At 41.5% G+C, this 21,339-nt stretch overlaps 1 protein-coding gene across 3 annotated transcripts in view; it reads right to left on the bottom strand.

Annotated features, from left to right (window-relative positions):
* The window catches only part of LOC106565001 (spectrin beta chain, non-erythrocytic 1), a 103,325-nt gene extending 85,053 nt beyond the window's left edge, over positions 1-18,272 (bottom strand). For 2 of the 3 annotated variants that reach the window (XM_045691321.2, XM_045691324.2), the window contains exon 1: positions 18,122-18,272. The gene's annotated coding sequence lies outside the window, so the exon portion shown is untranslated. Of the gene's footprint in view, positions 1-13,345; positions 13,477-18,121 lie in introns of all 3 variants that reach the window. The other variant, XM_045691322.2, reaches the window with a different exon arrangement.
* Between the last annotated feature and the right edge of the window lie 3,067 nt (positions 18,273-21,339).

Consider the following 21,339-nt stretch of genomic DNA (forward strand, 5'->3'; position numbering starts at 1 on the left):
GGGAGGAGATCCCTCAGGAGACCATCCGCCACCTCATCAGGAGCATGCCCAGGCGTTGTAGGGAGGTCATACAGGCACGTGGAGGCCACACACACTACTGAGCCTCATTTTTACTTGTTTTAAGGACATTACATCAAAGTTGGATCAGCCTGTAGTGTGGTTTTCCACTTTAATTTTGAGTGGGACTCCAAATCCAGACCTCCATGGGTTGATAAATTGGATTTCCATTGATTATTTTTGTGTGATTTTGTTGTCAGCACATTCAACTATGTAAAGAAAAAAGTATTTAATAAGATTATTTCTTTCATTCAGATCTAGGATGTGTTGTTTAAGTGTTCCCTTTATTTTTTTGAGCAGTATATATATGTACATATATGTATATATGTATATATATATGTATATATATATATATATATATATATATACAGCTTAATAAGGTAGTCATGACATAGGCACCTGGAATGTGCCTTGTTAAAAGTTAATTTGTGGAATTCTTTCCTTCTGTCACGGTTGTCTTCGTCCTCTGATGATATAACGAAATCATCGTCGGAAAATGTGGACCAATACGCAGCAGGTACGTGTATGCTCATCTTGATTTTTATTAACTACAAAAATGAACATACAAAATAACAAAACGAAACGAACGAACGAACGAACGAACGAACGAACGAACGAACGAACAACTACAAACAGTCTGGTAAAGCATACGGCTTACACACAGAACAATCACCCACAAATAACACATACAAACACACCCTAATATATGGGACTCTCAATCAAAGGCAGATAGACAACACCTGCCTTCAACTGAGAGTCCCAACCCCAATCAACCAAACATAGAAACACACACACTAGACTAACCATAGAATTAACTAAACATAAACCAAAACCCGGAAATACTAAATCAAACACCCTTTACACAAACACACCACCCCGAACCACATAAAACAAATACCCCCTGCCACGCCCTGACCAAACTACAAAACAATTAACCTTATATACTGGCCAGGACGTGACACCTTCTTAATTAATGCGTTTCAGCCAATCAGTTGGTTTGTGACAAGGTAGGGGTGGTATACAGAAGATAGCCCTATTTGGTAAAAAAGACCAAGTCCATATTATGGCAAGAATAGCTCAAATAAGCAAAGACAAATGTCAGTCCATCGTTACTTTAAGACAGGAAGGTCAATCAATCAGGAAAATGTCAAGAACTTTGAAAGTTTCTTCAAGTGCAGTTGCAAAAACCATCAAGTTCTATGATGAAACTGGCTCTCATGAGGACCGCCACAGGAAAGGAAGAGCCAGAGTTCCTCTGCTGCCGAGGATAAGTTCATTAGAGTTAACTGCACCTCAGATTGCAGCCCAAATAAATGCTTCACAGAGTTCAAGTAACAGACACATCTCAACATCAACTGTTCAGAGGAGACTACATGAATTAGGCCTTCATGGTCAAATTGCTACAAAGAAACCACTCCTAAAGGACACCAATAAGAAGAAGAGACTTGCTTGGGCCAAGAAACATGAGCAATGGACATTCGACTGGTGGAAATCTGTCCTTTGGTCTGATGAGTCCAATTTTTTTTTTAAATGTTCCAACCGCCATGTCTTTGTGAGATGCAGAGAAGGTGAACGGATGATCTCTGCATGTGTGGTTCCCACTGTGAAGCATGGAGGAGGAGGTGTGATGGAGTGGGGGTTCTTTGCTGGTGACACTGTCGGTGATTTATTTAGAATTCAAGGCACACTTAACCAGCATGGCTATCACAGCATTCGGCAGCGATATGACATCCCATCTGGTTTGCGCTTAGTGGGACTTTCATTTGTTTTTCAACAGGACAATGACCCAAAACACACCTCCAGGCTGTGCAAGGGCTATTTGACCAAGGAGAGTGACAGAGTGCTGCATCAGATGACCTGACTTCAACCTAATTGAGATAGTTTGGGATGAGTTGGACTGCAGAGTGAAGGAAAGCAGCCAACAAATGCTCAGCAAATGTGGGAACTCCTTCAAGACTGTTGGGAAAGCATTCCTCATGAAGCTGGTTGAGAGAATGCCAAGAGTGTGCAAAGCTGTCATCAAGGCAAAGGGTGGCTACTTTGAAGAATCTCAAATATAAAATATATTTTGATTTGTTTAACACTTTTTTGGTTACTACATGATTCCATATGTGTTATTTCATAGTTTTAATGTCTTCACTATTATGCTACAATGTAGAAAATAGTAATAATAAAGAAAAACCCTTGAATGAGTAGGTATATCCAAACCTTTGACTGGTACTGTATATAATACATAAACTAATAATACTCCCAATCCGATGTTTACGAAAATAGGCCTCGTACCCTACAATAAAGAATAATAAAGAATAATTGAAAGAAAGAGAGACGGAGGGCATCTTATTATCATCATCATCGTCGGCGTTGTCATTATCACAGCTCCTACAGTTGATGGAAGCAGCAGTGTACAAACAGTATGTACTTTATTTCCCTAACCAGAGGCCTCCACAGTGACTACGGCTGCCTTTTACGCACTTCGCCACTTAGCAGACAATTCTAAGTGCATATGATCATCAGCAGAAGCTGCAACCAAAGGGCTCTTCACTTCCTGTAAACATTAGTAGTTGTCTATAGATTGCCTCAGCCTTTTCCTCCTTGTCTGATACGTTGTGTATCCCCCTCTATCCCTCCCCCCTCTAGGCATGAGTCCCAAATGGCACCCTTTTTCCTTTTCCCTCGTGCCCTATGGGCCCTGCTCAAAAGTAGTGCACTATAAAGGGAATAGAGTGTTATTTGTGTACGCAGCCTAGGGCGCAGGTTGACATTTATTGTCATGAGTCTTGTCCTGGAGGCAGAACTGAGCAATTTCTGCTAGATAGGCCAGCCGCAAAGTCAAAATTAGCTATGTTGAAAATATCATAGAAAACAAAAATTTGCTTTTTGGTCTTCATTTAAGGTTAGGGTTAGGTGTTTGCAGTGTGGTTAAGGTTAGGGTTAGGTTTAAAATCAGATTTGATGACTTTGTGGATGTACCAGCTAGTGATGACACTGCAGAGCTGCCTCCATAACAAGATTCATGATGAAAAATGCTAACCTGCTCCTAGGACTGCCAAGCCATTACCGCCAAGAGTATTCAACTCAGCCAATTTCATTAGCTGGTTAACAACACAGCTAATGTCTATATTTGACTAGTTATCTGAACATAAAAATTCTCAAGTTCTCAGTCTTTGTTTTGTAAAAATATATTCAAATAATTTTAAAGATGTAGTCCGGGATCTTAAGCATTTACAAATGCGTAGCATATTGTACGAAATGTAATTCGTAACATTTCATGTACATTTTTTTAAATGCAGGACGTAACATATCATACGACATAGATGAGGTAGAACACAATTGTGCAAAATCTTCAGGGACCCGTTTTGGCACATGATCACAACATTCAAAACTACTGGCTGAAATTATGCAAAAGCATTACTTTACGGCAATCATTGATAATACTACTGCTCAACTGCACTGTACTGATCTTTTATGTCTTCTTTAATAAAAAATGTCCATCCATATTATATATATTTTTTACTTTTACCCCTTTTTCTCCCCAATTGCTAGTTACAGTCTTGTCCCATCGCTGCAACTACCGTACGGACTCGAGAGAAGCGAAGGTGGATAGCCATGCGTCCTCCGAAACACGACCCAGCCAAGCCGCACTGCTTCTTGACACACTGCTCGCTTAACCCGGAAGCCAGCCACACCAATGTGTCAGAGGAAACACCGTACAACTGGCAACTGAAAGTCAGCTTGCAGGCACCCGGCCTGCCACAAGGAATCACTAGAGCGTGACGGGACAAGGACATCCTGGCCGGCCAAACCCTCCCCTAACCTGGACGACGCTGGGCCAATTGTGCACCGGCTCATGGGTCTCCCGGTCATGGCCGGCTATGACACAGCCTGGGATCGAACCCGGGTCTGTAGTGCGCTACTCGGGAGGCCCCCATCCATATTCTAAATACAAAATAAATGTTCTGTTTTGATGGAATGATTCAAAGGGAGATACATTTTAATCATCATAAGAAGTCCTAGGATTCAGAAAAAAGTTCATCAGCAATTATGCATTAGTGGTCTTAACATTTACTGGATGTAAGAGGAGATATCAGCCCTTGAGGAAATGGAGGAGGAGGTATGGGACGGTATGGAGCTCTACAAATGGCCTTCGTGTTAATGTCCTGAAAGGAAAGAAGAGCTAATAAGGGTCCTCTGGGGCTAGAACAACTCTAATGGAACAGGTAACATGAGCCCTCCAAACACTCCCTAACCTTGTGGAAAAATCCCATGAAGATATAAAAACAGTCTTCCGTCAAACCTAAAGTATGGCAAATATCAAATGCAGAAGTGATGCTTTGTTCATATTGAGATACAGGTATACTTTTTGCTGGGTGAGTTTAGGTCAAAGGTCAGTCATCAGGTCAGGTCAGGTAGTAGATTCCGGTTCATCTATTCTTTCCTTGTAAGAAATCGCTTAAGAATTTGAATTATGTTGTTCAAATGTAGTTATTTCTAGTGTGTTCTTATACCAAATACTGACTGGGTTTCTTAAATTCCTTCGTGTGTGTACTGATTTGTCCTGCAAGTCAACATGTACTCTCTGCCCGCAATATAGTGTAGATTTCGCTATAAACCTTTCCATCTACTAATTTCAGAGAGGAATAAAATGAAACTACCCGTGAGGCAAAAACTGTCTGAACCAACGTTGTTTCCACATCGTTTAAAAAATAATCTATGTGATGCTATTGAATCAACATGAAAAACTGATTGGATTTGCAAAAAGTCATCAACGTGCATCAACGTAAGGGAATTTTGTATTTTTTTCACCCAACTTTAAATCCAATGACATGGTGGCATGTTTTGTTGATTTCACGTTGAATTCACATTAGTTGACAACTCAACCAAATGTAAATCAAAAAGAGATGTTGAACTGACGTCTGTGCCCACTGGGTAGCTATACTTTCTCTCTAAGAAAAACTACAAATCCCTACCATACTACCACTAGGTGTCCTCCTCTTCCAAAGGCTCTCACAACTGCTAGACTCAGTACCCCCTTCCCTCTCCTTCTCGCCCCTCCCCTATGACACATTACTTATCTGCAGCTGTTGGGTCATTTCATTTCTGCTATGGTCCATCTCACCAGAATCCCTAGATCGCCTACAAAAGCCCTAAATGGCATTGGACCCTCCAACCAGTCAGACCTACGAAACATCCTTTTTCCTCCCACACGCACAACACCTTTGGAACTCCCTTCTCGACAATCTCAGGGCTGCTCAAACCTATGGGATATTTAAAGCAGGCCTTTAGACTCATCTCTATTGGCTGGCATTTCTGTTCGATATATTAGCATTTTTCACCCCACAGCCCTTTCATCCGGAGTAGGGTGAAGTTGTCCCTAGACGCTGATCATTTGTCAGGCGGGTTAGGATTGGGTAAAGGAAACTAATCATAGCCTGTACCTAGGGGCAACTTCACCCCACAGCCCTTTCATCCCACTAAATCTAGGGTTTGTTCAGGATAGGTGAGTAATATCATCTCTACACATCACATTTCTATGAGCAACAGTTTGAACATTTCACCTCCTTGAATACACCCCAGGTTAAGAATTATGTCAAAGCAGTCCAGTTCAGCGGTTAAGAACGTTGGTCCAGTAACCGAAAGGTCACTAGTTTGAATCCCCAAGCCAACTAAGTGAAATATCTGTCAATGTGCCATTTAGTAAAGAACTAAACCATAATTGCTCTTCTAAGTTGCTCTGGATAAGAGTATCTGCTAAATGACTAAACTATAAATGTAATGATTTTTCACTCACAGATACAACTTCACCCACTAGGGAACTGAGATCCACATTGATCTGAGATGGTGCAATCATAGAATATCAACCAGCATTTTTTCTCATCAAAGGCAACATTTTAACAATTTATTTTTACAGATAGTAAGGCTTACGTTCATTCATTTTCATCATGTTTACTTCACAGAATGAGAGCAGGCTACAAGAGATACATTCCAGTTACAAGGCACCTCCATTGATGGAATACATACTATTTACATCTGAATCTGAATGTCCCACCTGCCTCCTCCCCTAAGAAAAAGTATCATGATATTCACACCCTATTCAGATGGTATGAAAATTCAGTAAATGTAAATGTGGGATACTCCAATGATATGTTACGTTTCATATGGTATGTATTAATTTGTGGATGTCCATCATCCATTTCGTATGGTATGTTATGAATAACAATTTGTCCAATATGTTACGAATTTGCTAAAGCGATGTTAACGAATTCCAATTTGTAGTGTATAACGTTAGCTAGGTGGCTAATGCTAATGTTAGCTAGGTGGCTAACATTAGCTAGGCTAGGGGTTACGGGTTAAGGTTAGGGTTAATCCTTAAGAGTCTAAGCTGGGGGTGGGGGGATTCTACTTAGATAACATATGGAATTGTTTTAAGATGGACATACCAAGGATCATTTAAGTATTTGATTTTGAATTTTAGGTATTTTTGATGAAACATTGAATTTGGCCTTACTGCTATTAGCCCATAAATATGCATTGAATGGCAGATTCAGACATGGAAAAACAGATATATTAGAGTGTAGCCCAAACTGTTCGGACGCTACAGACGTTTTCATGAGAAAAACAATTTTCGGGATGTCTCATGGTCTGACAATCACCGCTGTAGCTCGGCCACCTTCCACCGCAGATGCAGAAAGCCACCATTGGATTGAGACGCAGCCCATGCAAAAACAACGGATATCTCGACCTTAAAACAGAAGGATTTTGATGGGGATTTTTTACATTATGATAATTAGATTTCCCACGGGGGCACGGACATCGACTGTAGGGGGTTGAAGGGTTTTAAGGACAGTGTTAGGGTAAGTTAACAAGCTAAGTTGTTGCAAAGTAGCTAAAAAGTAGTAAGTAGTTGCAAAGTTGCTAATTAGCTAAAAGTTGTCCTTGATTAGATTTGAACGCACAACCTTTATGTTGCTAGACGTTCACGTTATATACTCCCACTCATCCATCGCGACCAACCACTCTACTTTTGGTTTTGCCTTAAGTAACCTTCTGTCTTATGTAACCATATCAAACTAATTTGAGTGTCACAGATTTACATTTACTATGCTACGTCTAGTCTATGAGACTAGGCTGCTTCCACCCCCTCACTCTGAGCAATAGCAGAAATTGCAACAGCTTGGATACTAGCTTGGCAAATAGCCATGGAGCGCTATATACCCAGCAACCTTTGTGCTATCTAACAGTTGGCTGTTGTGTGGACCCGTTCAGTCTGAAGCTATCATTTTACCGTCTACTCTCCACAATGTCCGTCATGTAAAGCTGTCTGGACAAGAGGGGAATGATGTCCATACTTTCCTGATATTGCAACCGTCTGGCACCATTTGTTTCAGTACTTTTCATGCATTCTCCATCAGCTCACCATGACAGTGCTGTGTGTTTCTAAACTAGGGCTAAGCTGAGGGTATGCATGTTTAAAATCCACATGGCAATCACACAATACATGATATACTTTGCAAGCAGGACATTCTAGAGCATACAATATGTACACTTTCCCCCTTTTTCAATGTATAAAGCCAGACAATCCTTGTTACATCACACATCCCCTTCCCAAACACACACACAACAAAATCTGATTTTGTGTCTCCACACACCCACACAGATGCTGCTCTACACCTCGCATCGCATACTGGTGCTACGGATACGGATTGCGTCTATGTTAAGCCCCCCCTTCACTACCTCTGTTTAAAGTGACAGGAGAGACATCATGCCACTCAGTCTTGCATTCAAACATGTATGCAGTTGTGCATACAAACATGTATGCTATCCAAGGCATGTAGTTTTGCAGCCGACCATATTACTGTACGACTTGCTTTTTGTAACGCATCACTAGCATACCAGGCAATCGTATTTTGGGAGGGTCTCCTACTAACTGGACACACATGCATGGAATGTGTGTTAGCGCAAGTGCTTGCTACAGCTGTGCTACAGCTTTTTAGCATGACACACATAGAACAAGGCCCCACAGAAGGCACTCATTTATATTCTACTGCATATGTGCTGTAAGAGATACAATTGCTCAGAGTAGGATTTGAAACTAGATAGTTTCTAAATTGTGTAGAATTGTGCCAAAACATGTGAATTCCAGATGATGATATTGGGCTTTGGTTGACAGGAGGCTTGGTGAGTCCCCATAATACAGTGACTCACTCAGCCCTGAATCCTAATTTACTTTGACATCCGCCTGCGTAACTCAAGTTTTTGAGTGTAAATCTTCTATTGACATTATTGTATGAAAGCATGTGCATCACATGCTAGGATTATGAAGGAAGAGATCCAAGCCTTCCAATCAAATCTTTGTCAACTGCCTCCCTCAGCCCCATTAGCTGGCCTTATCTCCTCCAACATAATTATATTTACAGTCAATGCCATACTCTGCTAATCCCTTTCTCAAGTAAGTTTGTTGACGTGTACCATGTCCAGAAAACACACATTCGAAAAATGGATTTTTTTTTATTTTCAAATGAGCTACATGAATGTTACGATCCATTCTTAAAAGGGTGATCTTTTTAAAATAAATTCTACTCGTCTGCAGTTTCTACTGACACATGCATCCTTAAAAAATAAACCAACATTAACCATAGAAAATTAATCTGAGAAATGTCTTGCTACAACAGCTGCAAGCTGTTCAGTTTTCAGTTTCAAATGTGCTAATGGCTATCCAGTATACTGTTGGTAAAGGCACACATCCAAAGCTCTTATTATTATGTATTGTTCAGCTTTTCTTTGTCAGTGGACAAACGTACAAAATCAGCAGGGGATCAAATACTTTTTTCCCTCACTGTATTTGCAAGATGAAAGACAAAGCTAGTGGGATAACAAAGAGTATGGACAACAGCTGTGCAGGGTTGAGAACCAAACCTATTTTTTGAACGGAGAAATACCTTTGTGCATCACCATTTTACAGTAACTAAACAATATATTTTAAAATGTGTTCCAACTGGGGCGTAGGCTAGGTATCTTCTGACAAGTGAGATCCTATGTAGTCATTTCACCAATTGATAGTCATTTATACAAGGAAAGGATTAAGAGACAGTCTATAACAGGGGTGTGCACACTTTTTGGCTCGAGGGCCACATCGGGACGAACAAAATTAACAGTGGGCCGCACAGATTTTTGGGGGGAAAGATTTGTTTGCTAATATCATTTTGCGGGCCAGAAAAAAGGCAGTTATTTGAAAATATTATAAGTCCATTATAATTTCTACATACTTTCTATCGAGTTTTAGATATTCAAGTGTGGCCTGGAGTCCCAAAACAATAATTCCCCCATCTCCAAAAAACCTCACTCAAACCTCCCATGGGCCGGATTGAATGGGCATGCAGACCGGATCTGGCCTGTGGGCCATATTTGACCACCCCTGATCTATACGCATCTCCAGAGTCTAAAACTATACTCTGCTGCTTGCCTCCCAGCACTGATCAGAAAGAACTGGCAAGATGCAAGCAAATGATCTACAACGATTTAGCCATATTGCCTTCACCTGTCCTCTTTTGGATTGGTACAGATAAAGTACAGGAGAAGAGGTGAGGAGGCCAATGTAGACTATTGAGATACAAGTATCTTACTGTGATCTAATCAGACAAACCAGCCTCTGACAGCCAGTAATGAGTACTCTGTCTTTTGTTATGCATCAATGTCATGCGCTTAAAATGTCATACATGCCAGACAATTATGACTTCATTTCCTGAAGACAAAACCTCTGGAAAATGTTAGCTGATTCTCCATTGGTCCTAGACGCTATGAGAAGGATGTGTCTTTCTTCACATGCAGTTGAGCCCCAAAGTGAGAATACAGATGTAGTTGTTGCCTAAAGTGGCAAGCATTTGACTTAAATGTCCCCAACCTAACTGTCTTCAATCAAGTGAATAAACCTGTTCTTCTGGCCCATCTACAGTGCATTCGTAAAGTATTCAGACCCCTTCACTTTTCCCACATTTTGTTACAGCCTTATTCTAAAATTGATTTTTTTTAAATCCTCATCAATCTACACACAATACCCCATAATCGGACACATAGAAATACTTTATTTACATAAATATTCAGACCATTTGCTATGAGATTCGCAATTCAGCTCAGGTGAATCCTGTTTCCATTGATCATCCTTGAGATGTTTCTACAACTTGATTGGAGTGCACCTGTGGTAAATTTAATTGATTGGACATGATTTGGAAAGGCACACACCTGTCTATATAAGGTCCCACAGTTGACTGTGCATGTCAGAGCAAAAACCAAGCCATCAAGTCAAAGGAATTGTCAGTAGAGCTCCGAGACAGGATTAGGTCGACGCACAGATCTGGGGAAGGGTACCAAAAAATGTCTGCAGCATTGAAGGTCCCCAAGAACACAGTGGCCTCCATCATTCCTAAATGGAAGAAATTTGGAACCACCAAGACTCTTCCTAGAGCTGGCCGCCCGGCCAAACTGAGCAATTGGGGGAGAAGGGCCTTGGTCACGGAGGTGACCAAGAACCTGATGGTCACTCTGACAGAGCTACAGGGTTCCTCTGTGCATCATTCCACCAATCAGGCCTTTATGGTAGAGTGGCCAGATAGAAGCCACTCCTCAGTAAAAGGCACATGACAGCCTGCTTGGAGTTTGCCCAAAGGCACCTAAAGGACTCTAAGACCATGAGAAACAAGATTCTCTGGTCTGATGAAACCAAGATTGAACTCTTTGGCCTGAATGTCATGCGTCACGTCTGGAGGAAACCAGACAGCGCTCATCACCTGGCCAATACCATCTCTACGGTGAAGCATGGTGGTGGCAGCATCATGCTGTGGGGATGTTTTTCAGCGGCAGGGACTAGGAGACAAGTCCGGATCGAGGGAAAGATGAACGGATCAAAGTATAGAGAGATCCTTGATGAAAATCTGTTTTTGCTTTGTCATTATGGGGTATTGTGTGTAGATTGATGACGGAAAAAACTATTTAATCCATTTTAGATTAAGGCTGTAACGTAACAAAATGTGTGAAAAGAAAGGTGTCTGAACACTTTCCGAATGCACTGTATCTCAGTAACGAAAACAGATACAAGAATAATCGGTTCTGCTTTATTTTACTGTTGACTTGTTATTGATATTTGCATACAAACGACCTGCTAAAATGGTAATTATCTAATAATGGCCTAATTATTACTTTTCAGTTTCTGTGATGTAAATACTAGCTGAAATACAAATGCCAAATAAAGTATTACCCCAAAAAGTAAATTTCCCATTAAATGAAAAGAAAACAAAGATCAAAGATTTACTGAAAAAATAAAACACTCCTAGGTGTAACAAATTATATCTTTATCAGCCAGTGGAATGAATTAAGATGCACCACTTATCCCAATAAGAGTAGAGAACCACTGAGATCAGATAGTGGTGTGGGAAGAGACCAGGGAGAGAGCATCATCGGCCAGAGGAGGTGATAGCCACATTCCAGAGAGAGGTCTAAGGCCGGGGCCAGAAACAGATGGCTGATAACGTTGGTTTGTTATCAATACTTTGATTAGGCGATAAGTATACATTGTCACAAATTACACACAAATGATATAATCTGATCCAAAACTGGATTATGGTCCCAAACTGGACCCACAGGGGTGCACATTTAGTTTTTTGGCCCAACACTACACTGCTGATTCAAATGATCAAAGCTTGATGATTATTTGAATCAGCTGTGTAGTGCTAGGGGAAAAAACTAAACGTGCACCCCTTGGGGTCCTGAGGACCGAATTTGGGAAACCCTGGGTTAGATTGTCTGCACCAAGATTGGTTGGGGGTTCAATACCTGGTCAAGTCATACCAAAGACTAAACATGGGACCTAATGCCTTTCTGCTTGTGATTTTGGCAATGAGATGTATCTGCGTGTAGTTTGAAGGAAGTTGCTAACTAGCATTTGCTCAATTGCTAACTAGCATTAGCACAATGACTGGAAAGGTCTACAGGAACAGCTAGCAACTATCTCTAACTTATTTCATACTGGACGCAGATACATAAAAACGGTATCCACGAGTTGATCTCACTCAGGGGAAGTAGATAAAATCCTATGTGTGTGAACTATTCCTTTAAGGAGATGGATTGGGGGTAAAGCCCTGCGACAGACTAGCATCCTGTCCAGCAGGTGTACCTGTACATCAAGCTGCCTCACGCAGTAGAAACAGGAGGTAGGCTCCTGCCCCTATGGGCCGTTCTGGCTCAGACAAGGCTTACTTACTAAGCTGGAAGGTGAGGATACTGTGCATTTCATTTAACCTTTTGTGTGTCTTACTCCAAATATTCTTGTTTGCATGTCTTCATGAACATTTTCCAATGAATTTCTACGTGACCTGAACAAATGCATGAACAAGCATCTATCCGTTAGAACTTCAACCTCATTTAAAGTTCTGACATAGAAAAACAGTATGCTAAATACGTATTAGGAGGGTAGAACATTTCCGTCTGAACGCGGCCCATGACAGCTTTATGCAACAGGTGGAATTAAACGTCTATCTAAGTTCTATAAGTGACTACCTGTTTGGCTTAGTCAAAATTGTAGGGCTATATATGTTTATGCCACCAGCCCCAAATCCTCACGACCATGCCTGTTCGTCTGATGAATAACTTCCGATCCAAACATTTATGATAACAACGCTGTGGATAAGTATCATGTGTTTATACAACTGAAAAGCGGTTTGACCTGGGGCAGATACCTCACTACGGGGATAAAAGACACGCTTGAGTCATGCCTGAAAAAAAAGACAAACTGGCAATCCCCAATCCCACCGGTTTCTCCCATAAACATAAATACATACATTAATTCACTTTCTAAAAACCTGTTTTTGCTTTGTCATTATAGGGTATTGTGTGTAGATTGATAAGGAACATGTTTTATTTAATCCATTTTAAAATAAGGCTGTAACATAACAAAATGTGTAAAAAGTAATGGGGTCTGAATACTCTCCGAATGCACCATATCTCCTCTGAATTTCACTAGCATACATTGAAAAAACAGGAGTCTGCTCTCAGGGTCTGATTGTCATTATAGTCTCTCTCTCATCAGATACTTACGAATCTAGGCCTTATACCCCATTTCTGCCAACTCAAGGACCCTATGACTACTACTTACCCATTGTTCTTGCTGTCTCTCTTTTGCCAGAGTACAAGTGTGTGTGTGTGTGTGTGTGGCACTTCAAGGAATCAGGGATTATCTATTCAGCACATGAATCATATGCTAAATGTGGAACACTATTTCAAGAAGTAGATATATGAATACCTGCAGTGGCTGGTATTGAAATTGCTTGAGAGAGTAAAGGGAGCCAAGATGGATGCTGTCCTTCAGCTGTGTAGCGGCAACAAGCCACATGACATGGAAACTGCACCAGTGGAACTCCAGGGTATGATTTCCTGCTTTCGTGGCACAGAGACATGGGAAATGGGGGAACACAAGTGATATGAGGTTCATGACCTGGGAAATGCATCCTCTTAGAATTACCTCATCTTTTCCAGAGACTGTTCAACAACTTTCCCCTCCAGCCAAGAATGATAGACCATGGATAGCGCTGGTCCAGGGCGTTAGTGCTTTTAGAACGTGCACTAACGCCGTTGGACAAGAGATAGACCACGGACAACAAACAAAGGACGGCATAATGTCATTACAGCCATAGCACAAATTAAAGCACAAAAAAAGACACTTCTCCCAACTCCAAGAGACCAGCCCAGTTGCAAATCTACATTTTGAATGACATGACAATCCATTTCAAATGAGCTAAAGTTGAACGAGAGTTAGACACATCATTCACTATTTGGTTCTAGATGAGCACTGCTACCAAATGAGATTGATTGATTATATTATATCATTATGTATATGAATCATACAGCCAACATTCAAGACAACTTCTTACTGCAGGGTCAGTCAGAGGAGTGAAATCTCGGTGTGCCCAGCTGAGCACCCTTGGGCAGGACACTCCATCAGAATTCCTTTGGTTCTCTTGGTTTTAAGCCAGCTGTGTAAATGGCTAATGTGTCGAAATAGTAAGTGATCTGAATAAAACACAACTGGGAGCCCGTATCAGCAATGCAAGAAAAGCTTGTCGCTGTGTAACTCATCCTCACCAAAAACAATACGTATTACTATTGCTTTCAAGGTGCTATAGGCCCCAATTGAGGTTAGGAAGGACAAAACATCAACCCAACACAGTCTTTGCTGTGCTTCTACCTCACTGGACAGATATTGAGTTAGGGCACTTAGGGACAAGTCATGGAAACAAATGTGTATCAAGTATCCAGGGGAGAATTGGGAAAGAGTAAACCTATTTGGGGCTACTGCTGCTGTGCATGGTTCTCGCCCACTCCCAAGGGGTCTTTGTCATTTCCGCTAGTTCTGGTCGGGCTTAGATAACAGAGAGTACAGTATGCTATCAGCTATTTGGCTTCAGTTATGCCCCAGTCCAACCATTGGAGTATGTTATGTTCTACTTTCCTTAATCTACTCAGTGTTGTTTCCTAAATACTCATAGTATCACCTTTTGGATGAAAAGATGGAATTGAATAACACGATGAAAATGACAAAACTATTATCACTAATTTCAAGAAATTCCAGCCTTTTAAATGGCCTGGTATTTTAGAAACAAAAAGGGCACTGGGGAGGCTACAAGACAAATGGCTCAGTCTCTAGGCATTCTCAGACTTTGGTCCCTAAAATAAGAGCGTCAATTCCTTTCAGCCTAACAGACACAGCTGTGGAAACATGCTTGCCATGGCTGAGATGTTTGACAGTCCTACTGAAGGGGAGGTGGCCCAAGCATGTCCAAGTTGGCTGACCACTCCCAAAACAACGTACATACCATCACCCAAGCATTTTTTTTGGTACTTTTACATTTTAGTCAATGCTTGTATCCAGAGCGACTTACAGGAGCAATTATGGTTAAGTACCTTGCTCAAGGGCACTTCGGATGATTTTTGACCTAGTCGGCTCAGAGATTCAAACCAGCGACCTTTCAGTTACTGGCCCAACGCTCTTACCTGCTAGGCTACCAGCCGCACGCACGCGCGCACAACCACACACACACACACACACATCGGCCCTCACCTGTCACCCTGTGGTGGCAGCTGTCCCCCAGCCTTCCACCCCTCCCTCTGCTCCCCCATTCCCCTCCTCTTTTACTGACCATCGCCTGCCCTGATAGAAAACAGGATGCCACCCTCTTCACCACCTGTTACACTATAACACATGCTGTTGTGTCCATTTCAAATACCAGCCCCAAACACACCAGGTATCAGTTTATGTCATGACATTCATTGTCTTTTTAATAATTGATTCTTAGATAGTCCTGTCTTGGAGGCATCTTATCTCAAACAAGTAGAAGATTTTAAAAGCAGTTTGGAGTTAAAAGGGCCAGTGGGTAAAATGGCCGTTTGCTTACAGTGGAGTGGACATACAGTATCTGTGCAGTTTGAGCATGACTGTTTTATCAGTCATTTGACTGGATGAGCATATAATGTAAAGGAGAGTTTAGGGAAAATGGAGCCTGAAGGTCAATTCAAGACAGAATTCTGAAAATAATCTCTCCTTAACACAACTGATTTATTTATTGTGAAACCATCAGGGCACATATAAATAATTGTTCCACTGCTCCCTGAACAAATGATACTCATTGAAAGGGCTGCCTTGGTTTTATGCACCTGCTACACAGTGAACTCAATTGACATCAAAGGCTGTTAATGCAACAAGATTGGTGTAGCTGCACGGACACTCAAATTGAGAAAAACAAAAGACAAAAAGAACAACCTAAAGATACTGGAAAATATGTTGGTTTAGGATATGCCATGATATCATCATCTTGTCATTTGCAGGTCTGAACACATAATTTGGAAACCAAATATGATGTAATATTTTTATGTACTATTTTGTCTGTGTCTGCTGGTAGGAACCAGAGTGATTAAAGGCCTTTACACTATCTTCACCCCTATTATATGTTCGGTGAGACACAAACGTTCCACATGTGACTGCATACTGTATGTGTACAAGGCTAAGTTGGAAACTCATTCAAATGTTGGTCCAATTTTAAACGAACAACAAGTTTTAGAGCTTATAAAGATGCTTTAATGTGTGTGTGTGTGTGTGTGTGTGTGTGTGTGTGTGTGTGTGTGTGTGTGTGTGTGTGTGTGTGTGTGTGTGTGTGTGTGTGTGTGTGTGTGTGTGTGTGTGTGTGTGTGTGTGTGTGTGATATTAGACAGATGGATAGGTTGTGTGTGTGCATGCGTGCTTGTATCTTTCTGCATTCACAAACTGTGAAATGTTTCCCATTGCAAAGGGACCCCGCCCTTTCAGACAAGGCTGAGTGGGGAAGGCAGACACTAGGTCTGCATACAGCAAATGGTCTTAAGAAAAGAGCCTGATCCATCAAGCAAAACCTAATGGGAAAATGCACTAGAGTGCTACACTTAAATGCCACTATGCCATGGAAAGATTAAACACACTTCCGGAAAACCATTAAAACCCCAAATAACTTGAACCAAACATATCACTCAAGCCTTGTTGTTTAGAAAAAGTACTGATTCAGTAATAGCAAGTCCCATAGAATAATCACAGTGTAATTAAATTGCAGGTCTTTGAGTTATTAAAAATCCTTTATTAAATCCTATGCCACTTTTAACCGTGCATGTTTCCCTTTGTTTTTCACAATGGATATTTGACAACTTCAGTTCCCACTGTGGCTGACATAACTTTTGTTATGTAGGATAGATAGGCCTATCAGGTAAGCACAGTGTGGCAATGCTAACATGCCACCACTGGAACTGGAACTTATTGACTTCATTCATTGCTATATGGAGTGGACTGGTTGCTTGCAAAATAGATGCTTGCAGTATCCTAGGCCTATTGCTTCACTACGATAGAACCCGAGTTTTTTGCTCAGTAAAATTCCTTTGTATAACCTACTCATCTCCCTCATTACTCTCATTTGAAATGTTGTTTGAGTCCTTCTGTGACTGGGACATTGAGGACTCGACCAGGTCGCATTAGTGCTGCAACGTTGGGCTGGTTTTATGCTGAGGAGTCCTCTGCATCACGACAAGAAGGCCGCATGTAGCATCAACCGCAAATATTTACAGTCCACCAAATAAAAACTATCTTGGAGACACAAACGACATGTTGACGAGATGCATGTAAATTATTTTAAAATTAGCACATACTAAAGAAAAACATGAAGGTGACGCTTCATATATTTGAAGTTATGTTTTGAGGAGGAGCCGACCACTTACGTTTTGATAGTTACTGTATCATCATCGTATCATGCAATGAAATATTGTAGCTGCCAATGTAACATTAGCCTTCTGCGGACATTTCAACAACCAATACACTTCACCTAAAATGAGTAATATTGTCTATATCAATAACCCAACATCATCAACAACTACGCACCACGTAAACCAAGGACCATAAAATGGGGGATTTTTTGTTATTGTGCACAAACTAACTCGAACATAATGTTAATGCCACAGTTAGCCTGTCTTTCGAACTGTACAGAATAACAAACGTGCTAAATCATTGCCCTCGCAGCATCACCCTGGGCTACCTTCCGCGCAGCGCCACAAGATCCGCACGACCACGCCTGTTTGCATCCATTCTTCTCTACCGTTATTCCACCCATAATGGTAGTCACAGAACACCATGGAAATCGATATCAGACACTATACAAATTAAATATAATCCAAATTGCGCATATTGTATAAAATATAAAGGTATTTCTGATATGAACAGTAGGCCTGCAAGATCAACATGTCTAATGGTGTTAATAGCGCAGGCCTATGAAAAAAACAAAGACCGACAAAACATAGTTTCAATCGTATGCCTATATACGTGATTCACGATGTCATATTTGCTTGATTTCAATTTTTTCCATCATCTCCCAGTAAATTTAGGTAACCTATTTGCTTTGTAGCCGATCTGTGTTACGGAAATTGTCTAACCTCGGCAAAAATTACAATACAACTGGCAATGTGATGAGATAAGCTCGTCTGTTTGAAATAACACATTTATTTGACTTACCAATCAAATAATAAGGAACGAACTTCACCGCCTTGAGAGTCCGCAACGGGCAAACGAGAGGCTGGGCAACAAGAGCTGGGAGTGACTGGGAGAATCCGCACTGCCGCCCCCAAATCCACCAAAAACTGTAGCGCTGCACTGAATTTCGAAGGGGCGGAGATTATAGAGAGTGAAGTAAACCTATCGCTGAGGACTAGCCTACACCATTTAAAAAAAAAAAGCTATATTTGATATGGATTATGTTTTAAAAAAGTATTAAATATTGCATAGTTTAGCCTACATCAACATATATGTCCTTGAGTTAGAAAATGTTCCTTCTGTACACTAAATATGTGTCACTTTGTGGCTTTAAGATGTGTCATTTCCAGTTTTAATGTAAGACTGCAGGCCCTAACGACACTGAGGCTATCGAAGATAATTATATCTGTGAGTCATATTTACAGTGCAAGACATTTTCTACACTACAATTGTACACGTGAAACGTTTTCCTGTAATATTCTCTTTCAATCATTGCTTGTAGATGGACAGGGTATGTCATGATTCTGACTGGCCTTCATCTTGTTCATCCATTGTGCACGCTTATCAATAATGCATTGCAGTCATACACAGGACGTCATAATGGATCTTCAGAAGGACCTCTGATCTACAGTGCCTTCAGAAAGCATTCATACCCCTTGACTTATTCCACATTTTGTTGTGTTACAGCCTGAATTGAAAACGGATTACATTTTTTTTCCTCACCCATCTATACACAATATCCCATAATCACAAAGTGAAAACATGTTTTTTGAAATTTTTGCAAATTTATTGAAAATTAAATATCTCATTTACAGGTGGTGATTACAGCTGAGCTTTACACACATGGATTGTAAAATATTTGCCCATTATTATATTTAAAATTCTTCAAGCTCTGTCAAGTTTATTGTTGTTCATTGCTAGACAGCCATTTTCAAGTCAAAACTATAACTAGGTCACTCAATGTCATCTTGGTAAGCAACTCCAGTGTAGATCTGGCCCTGTGTTTTAGGTTATTGTCCTGCTGAACAATGATTTCATCTTCCAGTGTCTTCATTTTTATTTATTTAACTACACAAGTCAGTTAAGAACAAATTCTTATTTACAATGACTGCCTAGGAACAGTCGGTTAACTGCCTTGTTCAAGGGCAGAATGACAGATTTTTACCTTGTCAGCTCGGGGATTTGATCTAGCAACCTTTCGGTTACAATCCCAACGCTCTAACCACTAGGATACCTCTGTCTGTTGGAAAGCAACCTGAACCAAGTTTTCCTCTTGGATTTTGCCTGTGCAAAATTTGAATTACATTTTTTTAAATCCTAAAAATCAAATCACATTTTATTAGTCACATGTGCCAAATACAACAGGTGTTCACCTTACAGTGAAATGCTTACTTACAAGCCCCTAACCAACAATGCAGTTAATAAAAATATGGATGAGAATAAGAAATAAAAGTAACAAGTAATTAAAGAGCAGAAATAGTCTGGGTAGCCATTTGATTAGGTGTTCAGAAGCCTCTTGGACCTAGACTTGGCACTCCGGTACCGCTTGCCGTGTGGTAGCAGAGAGAACAGTCTATGACTAGGGTGGCTGGAGTCTCGGACAATCTTTAGGGCCTTACTCTGACACCGCCTGGTATAGAGGGCCTGGATGGTAGGAAGCTTGGCCCCAGTGATGTACTGGGCCGTTCGCACTACCCTCTGTAGTGCCTTGCGGTTGGAGGCCGAGCAGTTGCCATACCAGGCAGTGATACAACCAGTCATGATGCTCTCGATGATGCAGCTGTAGAACCTATTGACGATCTGAGGACCCATGACAAATCTTTTCAGTCTCCTGAGGGGGAATAGGTTTTGTCGTGCCATCTTCACGACTGTCTTGTGCTTGGAGCATGTTAGTTTGTTGGTGATGTGGACACCAAGGAACTTGAAGCTCTCAACCTGCTCCACTGCAGCCCCGTCAATGAGAATGGGGGCGTGCTAGGTCCTCTTTTTCCTGTAGTCCACAATAATCTAATTTGTCTTGATTACGTTGAGGGAGAGATTGTCCTGGCACCACACGGCCAGGTCTCTGACCTCCTCCCTATAGGCTGTCTCGTCGTTGTCGGTGATCAGGCCTACCACTGTTGTGTGATCGGCAAACTTGATGATGGTGTTGGAGTCGTGCCTGGCTGTACAGTCATGAGTGAACAGGGAGTTCAGGAGGGGACTGAGCACGCACCCCTGAGGGGCCCCTGTGTTGAGGATCAGCATGGCGGATGTGTTGTTACCTACCCTTTCCACCTGTGGTGGCCCATCAGGGAGTCCAAGATCCGGTTGCAGAGGGAGGTGTTTAGTCCCAGGGTCCTTAGCTTATTGATGAGCTTTGAGAGCACTATGGTGTTGAACGCTGAGCTGTAGTCAATGAATAGCATTCTCACATAGGTGTTCCTTTTGTCCAGGTGGGAAAGGGCAGTGTGGAGTGCAATAGAGATTTCATCATCTGTGGATCTGTTGGGGCAATATGCAAATTGGAGTGGGTCTAGGGTTTCTGGGATAATGGTGTTGATGTGAGCGATGACCAGCCTTTCGAAGCAGTTCATGGCTACAGACGTGCTACGGGTCGGTAGTCGTTTAGGCAGGTTGCCTTAGTGTTCTTGGGCACAGGCACTATGGTGGTCTGCTTAAAACATGTTGGTATTACAGCCTCGGACAGGGAGAGGTTGAAGACATTTGCCAGTTGGTCAGCACATGCTCGGAGTACACATCCTGGTAAACCGTCTGGCCCTGCGGCCTTGTGAATGTTGATCTGTTGAAAGGTCTTACTCACATCGGCTGCGGAGAATGTGATCACACAGTCTTCCAGAACAGCTGGTGCTCTCATGCATTTTTCAGTGTTATTTGCCTCAAAGCGAGCATAGAAGTAGTTTAGCTCGTCTGGTAGGTTTGTATCACTGGGCAGCTCTCAGCTGTGCTTCCCTTTGTAGTCTGTAATGGTTTGCTAGCCCTGCCACATCCGATGAGCTTCGGAGCCGGTGTAGTACGTTTCAATCTTAGTCCTGTATTGACACTTTGCCTGTTTGATGGTTCGTCGGAGGGCATAGCGGGATTTCTTATAAGCTTCCGGGTTAGAGTCCCTCTCCTTGAAAGTGGCAACTCTAGCCTTTAGCTCAGTGCCAATGTTGCCTGTAATCCATGGCTTCTGGTGTGGGAATGACGTCATCAAT

Source organism: Salmo salar, chromosome 12, assembly GCF_965601325.2.
Source record: "Salmo salar chromosome 12, fSalSal1, whole genome shotgun sequence".
Lineage (NCBI taxonomy): Eukaryota > Metazoa > Chordata > Actinopteri > Salmoniformes > Salmonidae > Salmo > Salmo salar.